Raw genomic sequence first — 8,211 nt, 5'->3', positions numbered from 1 at the left:
TAGCCCCTGGTTGTGGTTGCTTCTTTTCATATTTTCTTTATCCTTTGTTGGGCTTCAGTTGAGAAACATAGTGAGAAGATGCATTCTTCTCTTTTTACAGCTTGCTTTCCTTAGCTATATACTGAGACATTCGGTCACTAAAACTCCATGCTTTATTATAAGTGTTTAGGTTGTCTTGGTAAAGCTAAAAGAAGTAGGAAGTTCATGAAGAACTTGTAGAATGGTGTAAAAGTCGGGAAGAGGAATATTATGATCTTTCAACTTGGACTGAACATAATAATTTCAGAATAAAATCTCGCACTCCTTTTAATTCATCATACTTAATGGTTGTCATTTCATCCATAAGATGTCCAGCTTCAGCGTTTTCACCAGTGTCATATAGTTTTTCTACAGCATTGAAAAACTCTTTGGCATTTGAGGTGTTTGGCAAACCATTAAATGAATGTTATGGAATTGAACTTTCTTAGCAATGAGACTAAGATGATTTGAATTTTTCCATTGTGCATGATGAGTTTTCTAGGCAACAATACTGATATTGGTAAGATCAGCAGATTTTTCTTCTCGCAGGCATAAGTCCAAATCTATTATGCCTAAAGTAATTTTCACATCTCGTTTCCATGTCTTAAAGTTGGAAGCATTCAGAATTCAGATAAAAATGCTATTGTTGTTCTCAGAAAGGAGACCAAAAAATTTAAAAATTAAAACTTAATCAAGCTATATGAGCCAAGCAATTAGAAAATATTGTAGAGTCAACTGGTCATTATAAACTTCCCTTTGGGGTGAGAATATAACACACACATGATCTACCTTCATGAAGTTAACAATAAAGAAAAAATTACATATCAATTAAGAATTTATTACCTTTGGGCAAATAAATTTCTTAAATAATATATATTAATTCAAGCAAAAAAAATAATAATAATAAATATATATTTAAATTATTACCTTTGGGCAAATAATTAAAATATACACATTTAATATTAACTCACTTCATGGAATGTAAACTAATATGTATAACTACTACCTTTGGGCAAGTATTTACACATATAGCCAACCAAAATATATATTTTCTATAACATATGAAATTTGGTGATAAAATAATCATTAAAAATTTAATAATTTTCAACTAAATTTCCAAAAATTTATATATAAATTTCTTGTAATATATTGATAATAAAAAATAAAGTGTCTACCATAACACATTATTTTTTACATCGAACAATCAAGTTTTAAAATTTTAGAACAACAATAATGGAAAAAATTGAAACAAAGAATATTGGTGGAGATTACATAGTCAAGATAAATCAAATAAGAGAGTGACTATGTCATATGGAACGAGAAGAAACCAATTTTTTTTTTTATGATCGACAGATTTCGAAAAATCATCAAAAATTATTTTTAATAATTTTTTAACTGCATAATTATTATTAAAATAATAATTATTATTAAACAGAGTCAAAAAATTAATTAAAAATTACCAAAAAATCAGAAATTAAATTCTATTAATATTGGAAAAAAGAATCGTCAAAAACGGAGTCACAAAACTACCTCACTCTCTCTCACTCTCCGGCAGCCGTGAGTGGGCTTCGTCCCAACAGGTTGTCTTCAACCTCCAGCAGCTTCCAGGGCTGCAACATGGATCTTGTGCGAGCCGGTTCAAAACCCGGTCGAGTCGGGATGAAATTCCAGCCATAAAAGTAACGAAGCGGACGAGAAAAATAGGGGTTTTGATCGGTTTACAATTTCTAATAGATCTACGATATTAATTTTCATGAGAAAACACATAAACTTAGGTAGATCTAATCTAAAATAAATCCGAAAACTAAAGAAGAAAGTAACCCAAATATGTGATCCCATTCAGAAATTAAAGGTGTACAAACATTTTAAATTAATTATTGATGAGATATGCACAATCAATTTCAAATTATAATCAATAAAATTGAAAAACACAAAATTAATTTCATAAAGAAAATATATAAACCCTACAAGTTTAATCTTAAAATTCTCCTAATTTACTCAATAATTTTATGCAAATAGTATATCAAAAGAAAGAGAATTTAATGAGGAATAAAACCCCTAAACTTTTAAGATTGAAAAATAAAAAATTCAACATAAAATAATAACGAAATTAATATGTAATTGAAGAAAATTAACATATACATATTAATTGTTATACAAATTATAGGTTCCAAATCATATACAATAGGCAATCTGATACCACATGTTAGATAAATTAACAATTAACCCAAGATCTATTTGTATATAACATAGAACACAATAATAATATATAATGATTAGGTATGCGTACCTGATTGATCCATAGCAATTATCTCAATTCGATCCACTGCAATTACTTCAATTCGATAGTGCAATACTATCAACTAAGTCTTCCCCCCTAGATCTCTAAATCACAATTGTGATGAGACAATATGTATTTATAGAGTTAGGGAGGGGACTTAGCTACATAACCCTAGTTGGACTGGGCCTGCTCATCAAAGGCTTCAGTTAACTAGAAAAGCCCACACTTCTGCTTCACCTAGACTTTACACACAGATGCCAAGCCTATTAACAAGTGATCACCAACAATATGGGCTAACACAACAAAGAACTATCCAATCAACCCAAGTTTTAATAAAGCCAATAAAACTTAATGTAAGCCTAAATAAAAAGTCTAACAGAATGATCACAAAATAGGAGTTGCAAATCCTTTAATTTAATAATTCCTCGAATATGTAACTCTCATCTCTTTTTCACTCTTAAATTAGTAAAAGATGTTACAAACTGTTTATGAATGTGAATAAATGATAGCTATTAAATATATAGTTTTTGGTAATTTGATTTATTCATTTATAAGGTGTATAAATGGTTCAATATCAAGTAGCAGTGATTTGGAATACTTTAGAAAATAATTGGCTAAAGTTGAAAAAATAGTAACTAGTTACTGTTTTTTTTTTCAACATATACAAGTGCATACATTTTTGAAAGTTTGAGAAAGTTTTTCTAACAGCCCAAAACTCCTCCAAATCACCTAATTAATACCATAAGCTCAATTTATGATTGGCGGTAACATCAAATGACTTTATGGTGGTCATTGTTATTTATATAGGATTGAAAACCTTGTGAGGATATGCTCATCCTTAGAACACTAGAATGAGCATATGAGGCTTGATAAATTCTTAAGAGCATTTTTAGAATTTCTCTAAGTGTCCATACGAGGGAGAAAATGACTTTTAAAACAATTCCAAGAATGATGCCGACAATTGAGTAACTAATCATAATCTTAATTACTATGACGGTGCAATACTGACGTTTACCGAAGGAATAATGTATACAATTCCATGTTTAGTTAAACGATCTTTGAACTTAATTTTTATATTTTCCACTTCTACCAGTTCGCAAGATCTTTAAATTTTTATCTTACTGGTGTTTAGCCATTCGTCAGAAATTCTTGAAACTTCTCAAACGTTCCAGATTTTCTGAATATAAGGTAAAGAATATCTAGAGCGATCATCTGTCACGGTGATGAAATACTACTATAAACTGCACTTTGGGTGTCAGTTTTAAACTGACACTTATTATACGTATAATGTCAGTTCATAGATCCGACACCTATTCTACAGTGATAAAAAATAAGAGTTGAAGTGTCGACTATAAATCGAGACTAATGAGTTTTGGTGTCGTTTTACAACTGATATTAGTGTACATATACTAAAAGGGGTATTTTAAAAAAAAATAAAACTTAATTTTTATATTACAAAATTTGTACATTATTTATATTAAAATTATAATTACAAATTTACTAAAATAAGTTATACAAATAAATTACTAAATATAAATTAAATTAAATTTTAATAATGCATTTAGATTTTTTATTACACAACAAATATTACATATTACAAGTTAGACATTACAACAACTACATATTACAGATAATAAATATATAGAGAAATGTATAGAGTATAATATATAAATTACAACAAGTAAATATATTACATAAGGTTTTATTTAAAACAAATAAAATGATTAAATTAAAAAAAATACTAAAACCTTTCAAATTTATAAATAAAACAAAGGAAGGTCAATCTTCTTGTGCGGCGACCTCTAGCTTCGAGAACCTCAACCTCTGCCTCCTACGAAACCCCAAAATCTAAGAACCCCAACTCTATGAAACCCCGACCTCCTCCTCTACGACACCCCCATATTCGAGAACGCGCATCTTCACGAAACCATAACATGGAGATGATACAAATGGTATACTAAAGAAACAGATCTGAAATAAAAAAAAAAAATCCCCACATGCAAGTGTATTCATCTTGGGCAAGCTTTAAGGCAAAATAAAAAATATTGTTAAGAGTTATAAACTAAAACATGAAAACTTGAAAGAAAATATGATTAAAATTTTCTGTAAGGGGTGGTAGAAAGACCTTTATTACCTTATTCGTATGTGAGTACCATTTCAGTAAGATCAACACACGAGTATAAATTGATACTCTATACTCGTACATTGCACACAAAACACTTGTTTGAAAATTTACGAGAACCCAAGGAAGCCTTCCTTTTACAGTGACTCCAGGACTACGACATCCACCATGGTGCTCGAGGAAACGGCCATCGTGGCCTGGCGAAGCTGCCGCGCAAGAGAGAGAGAGAGAGAGAGAGAGAGAGAGAGAGAGAGAGAGAGAGAGAGAGAGAGAGAGAGAGAGAGAGAGAGAGAGAGAGAAAGAACTCGGGAGCGATATAGAGAGAGGAGAGAACAAAAAAGTTTACCTGGCTTAGTGGCGACAGTGATTGGAGCGACTCGTTGAGGTTAAGCCGAGAGAGATTGTGAGAGAGGAAGAGAACGAGAGAGTCATGAGCGGTGGGTGAGCGAGGGTCAATCCTTGTCTAGTTTTTTTCCAGCCCCGTAGGGAGCAAGTGAGAGAGAGAGGGGGGGGGGGTTGAGAGAGAGAGTGAGAAAGGAAGAGATGAGACGAGATTAGGGTTTGTTAAAATCTATAACATTCTATTTATTTTTATTATTCATATTTTTTTTATTTATTTTTTATTCTAATATTTTTGTTATACCCTTTAAGTGTCGGTTTATAACCGAGATCAAATGATCTTTTAGTCTTGGTTATGAACTGACACTTATACTGTATGTATATTTTTATTTTTAAGTATTTTTGTCTCTATTTTATTTTTAGTGTCGGTATAATAACGGACACTTAAATTCATTATAGGTGTCAGTTATAAACTGTGACTAAAGAGTTGAGGTGGTCTTTAGTGTCAGTTTTTTTAAAAAAATCCCTCAAACTGACACTAAAAATTTATTTTGGAGTAGTAAAATACTCATAACACTCTAAAGTCCATAAGCTTTTATATTAGCTTAAGTAGTTATTAGGCTCTATATGTCTTTGCATAGAATGAAACGTTTATTCATTTTGACTTCTTAGACATGATTCGTAGACTTGTAACTCACCTTTTTTCAAAGGTCGCCTTTGGTTAGTCGTTAAATTTCATCACAGTCAAACATGATCAAGATGTAAATGTCATAGATATCATATATTGTTATTGGTGTTTTAACATTTATAGTTTCTAAGTCTAGTTACATTAAAGAGTTTTTTGTTATGTATGAGTGATTTATTTGGTCGCATAATATGTTGCTCATTTCTATATATTCAATACATAATTTAGATCTATATAAATTAGACACTTTATGACTTGTGAAAGTCTTAACTCTGTTTTTTGGTAGTTACAATTGGTATTCCTTTAACTGTATTAGTTAGATCAGTTAGTAGTGTCAGCTGTCACTAACTAAGGGTGTTCATTCAATCTAATTCGCACTATTTTTCTCATAGTACATCCGATCCGCACTAAGTGTGGATGTCATATTTTGGATTTAATCTAATCCGCAAAAGTACAAATTGAATCGGTTATTTTCAATTGGTTACTTGTCAATATTAATTAAATTATTTAATATTTACAAATATATATATTTTCACATAACTAGCAATAAAATAAAATAAATTATTGTTATTTTATGTCTTCAACTAAAAGTTAAAATAAATAAAATAACAAATAAAACAATTAAAGGAAGAAAAAAATTGAATATATAAAGAAATATATATATTTTTAAATTGTATATAGAATATATATAAATATACGAATAGAATATATATTTTATGTATTAATTTTTTTTTTAAATATATTTGTTTTATATTAGATTTTTAAATTATTATTTTCTTTACATTAAAATATTAATTGTATGTATAATTATTTATTTATTTTTTTTATAAATATGTGTGAATTGGATTGGATCGCTACTTTTACATGTCAATCAATATTCAATCCGCACAAATATAAATTTTAAATTTTTCAATCCAATCTAATTTGTACTTTGCATATGAGATTAGATTAAATTAGATCGTACGGATTTAATTGGATCAATTATTTTATGAGTACCCTTATAGCTAACTACTTTGTGTTCTCTACTTTCTATTTAATTCTATACATAAACATTTGAGCTATTGAATAAAACTAAGATTGGTCTTTTTTTTTAATTTGATAAACAACTAAGATTGATCTTTTGATCTCCATCCTTTCACTTCTCTTTCTCTCTTTCAGATTCTTACTTTCTTGTTTGATCATATACATGGGTGGTGTTCTATACTTCATACATTAATGCATGTGGACCACTTTATTATTAAATTACCACATATATGTAACACCCACACTCATATAAACTTTTTGAAGTTAGGTAGGAAAATTGACAAATTTAGAATATGTATCATGGTAAGTTACAGACCCATACTTTAGTATTTGGAATTTGGATTGATATGATATCAAACAACTATAACTTTCCACCCAATTAGTCAACTATTTACCTTTGACTTTTCTTGTCAGTTTGCAACTATATTAATATTGATCTTCCATCGCCAATACAATAGTGGTCGGTTACCATCCAACTATATATATATAATCTAGGATATATGCAAAAGCTAGCCCAATAGAAAAATTATAATGAAGATTATAATTAATTTATCCTAAAATATATAGATAAATACTAACCTAAATTAGATGGGGAATTTTTTATAAATATGGAATTTCTTAAAACCATTTTGAAAAATATGGACATTTATAAAAAAAACTTAAAATCTGGAAAAAAAAATAAAAAACTTAAAAAATGGAAAAAATAGAATACCTATAAAAGGATATTTCCATTTATAAAAAACCCACCCTAAATATCCAAAGTCACCAATTCTTGTAACTCTGAAATTCTGTTACGATTCATCTTGCAAGAGTGCTCCGATTTCTTCCCTTCTCTTTCGATTTCTCTCTGAAATTCTTGGTGCTTTTGTCTCTGTGCAACTCATATGGTTGATCTTAGGTTTCTTAATATATGAAGGTCAATGGAATTCTCATGTTCGGCATAGCAGCTCAAGGGAATTCTCAAGTTTCTTGCGATTCTCATCTGATTTCTTTCCTTCTCCTCTAGTGTGATTATCATTCTTCATCTTATTGTTCATGATCCTACAAATTCGCCGATGACGAAAATCAATAAAATCTGAAGTCAAAATAGACAAAGGTAACAAACTATTGAATTTGATTACATTCTTGATGTAGTTAACATATTATTTAGGAAAAATGATAAGGAATTTTCATTTTAGGTTTTTATTTTGGTTCTCATAGTAATGTGTTGTGCTGAGATTGTAATTTTTAACAAAAGAACTCTCATATCTTGAAAAAAGTCACCTGCTAGTTCAATCTTAGGGTTTTTTATAGCCTCTGAATGTAACCTGGAACTTTAAATTTGAATATGGTTGTATTTGTTGTGTTGTGGCTGCAATTAATAGCAGAAAAATACCATGCCTTGAAAAAAGTCACCTGCTAGTTCAATCTTAGGGTTTTTTATAGCCTCTGAATGTAACCTGAAACTTTAAATTTGAATATGGTTGTATTTGTTGTGGTGTGGCTGCAATTTATAGCAAAAAAATACCATGCCTTGAAAAAAGTCACCTGCTAGTTCAATCTTAGGGTTTTTTATTGCCTCTGAATGTAACCTGGAACTTTAAATTTGAATATGGTTGTATTTGTTGTGGTGTAGCTGCAATTTATAGCAAAAAAAATACCATGCCTTTAAAAAAGTCACCCGCTAGTTCAATCTTAGGGTTTTTTATTGCCTCGAATGTAACCCGAAACTTTAAATTTGAATATGGTTGTGTTTGTTGTGTT

The sequence above is a fragment of the Cannabis sativa genome, chromosome 1 (assembly GCF_029168945.1).
Source record: "Cannabis sativa cultivar Pink pepper isolate KNU-18-1 chromosome 1, ASM2916894v1, whole genome shotgun sequence".
In the NCBI taxonomy this organism is placed as follows: domain Eukaryota; kingdom Viridiplantae; phylum Streptophyta; class Magnoliopsida; order Rosales; family Cannabaceae; genus Cannabis; species Cannabis sativa.
Note: the sequence above shows the minus strand (reverse complement) of the source record.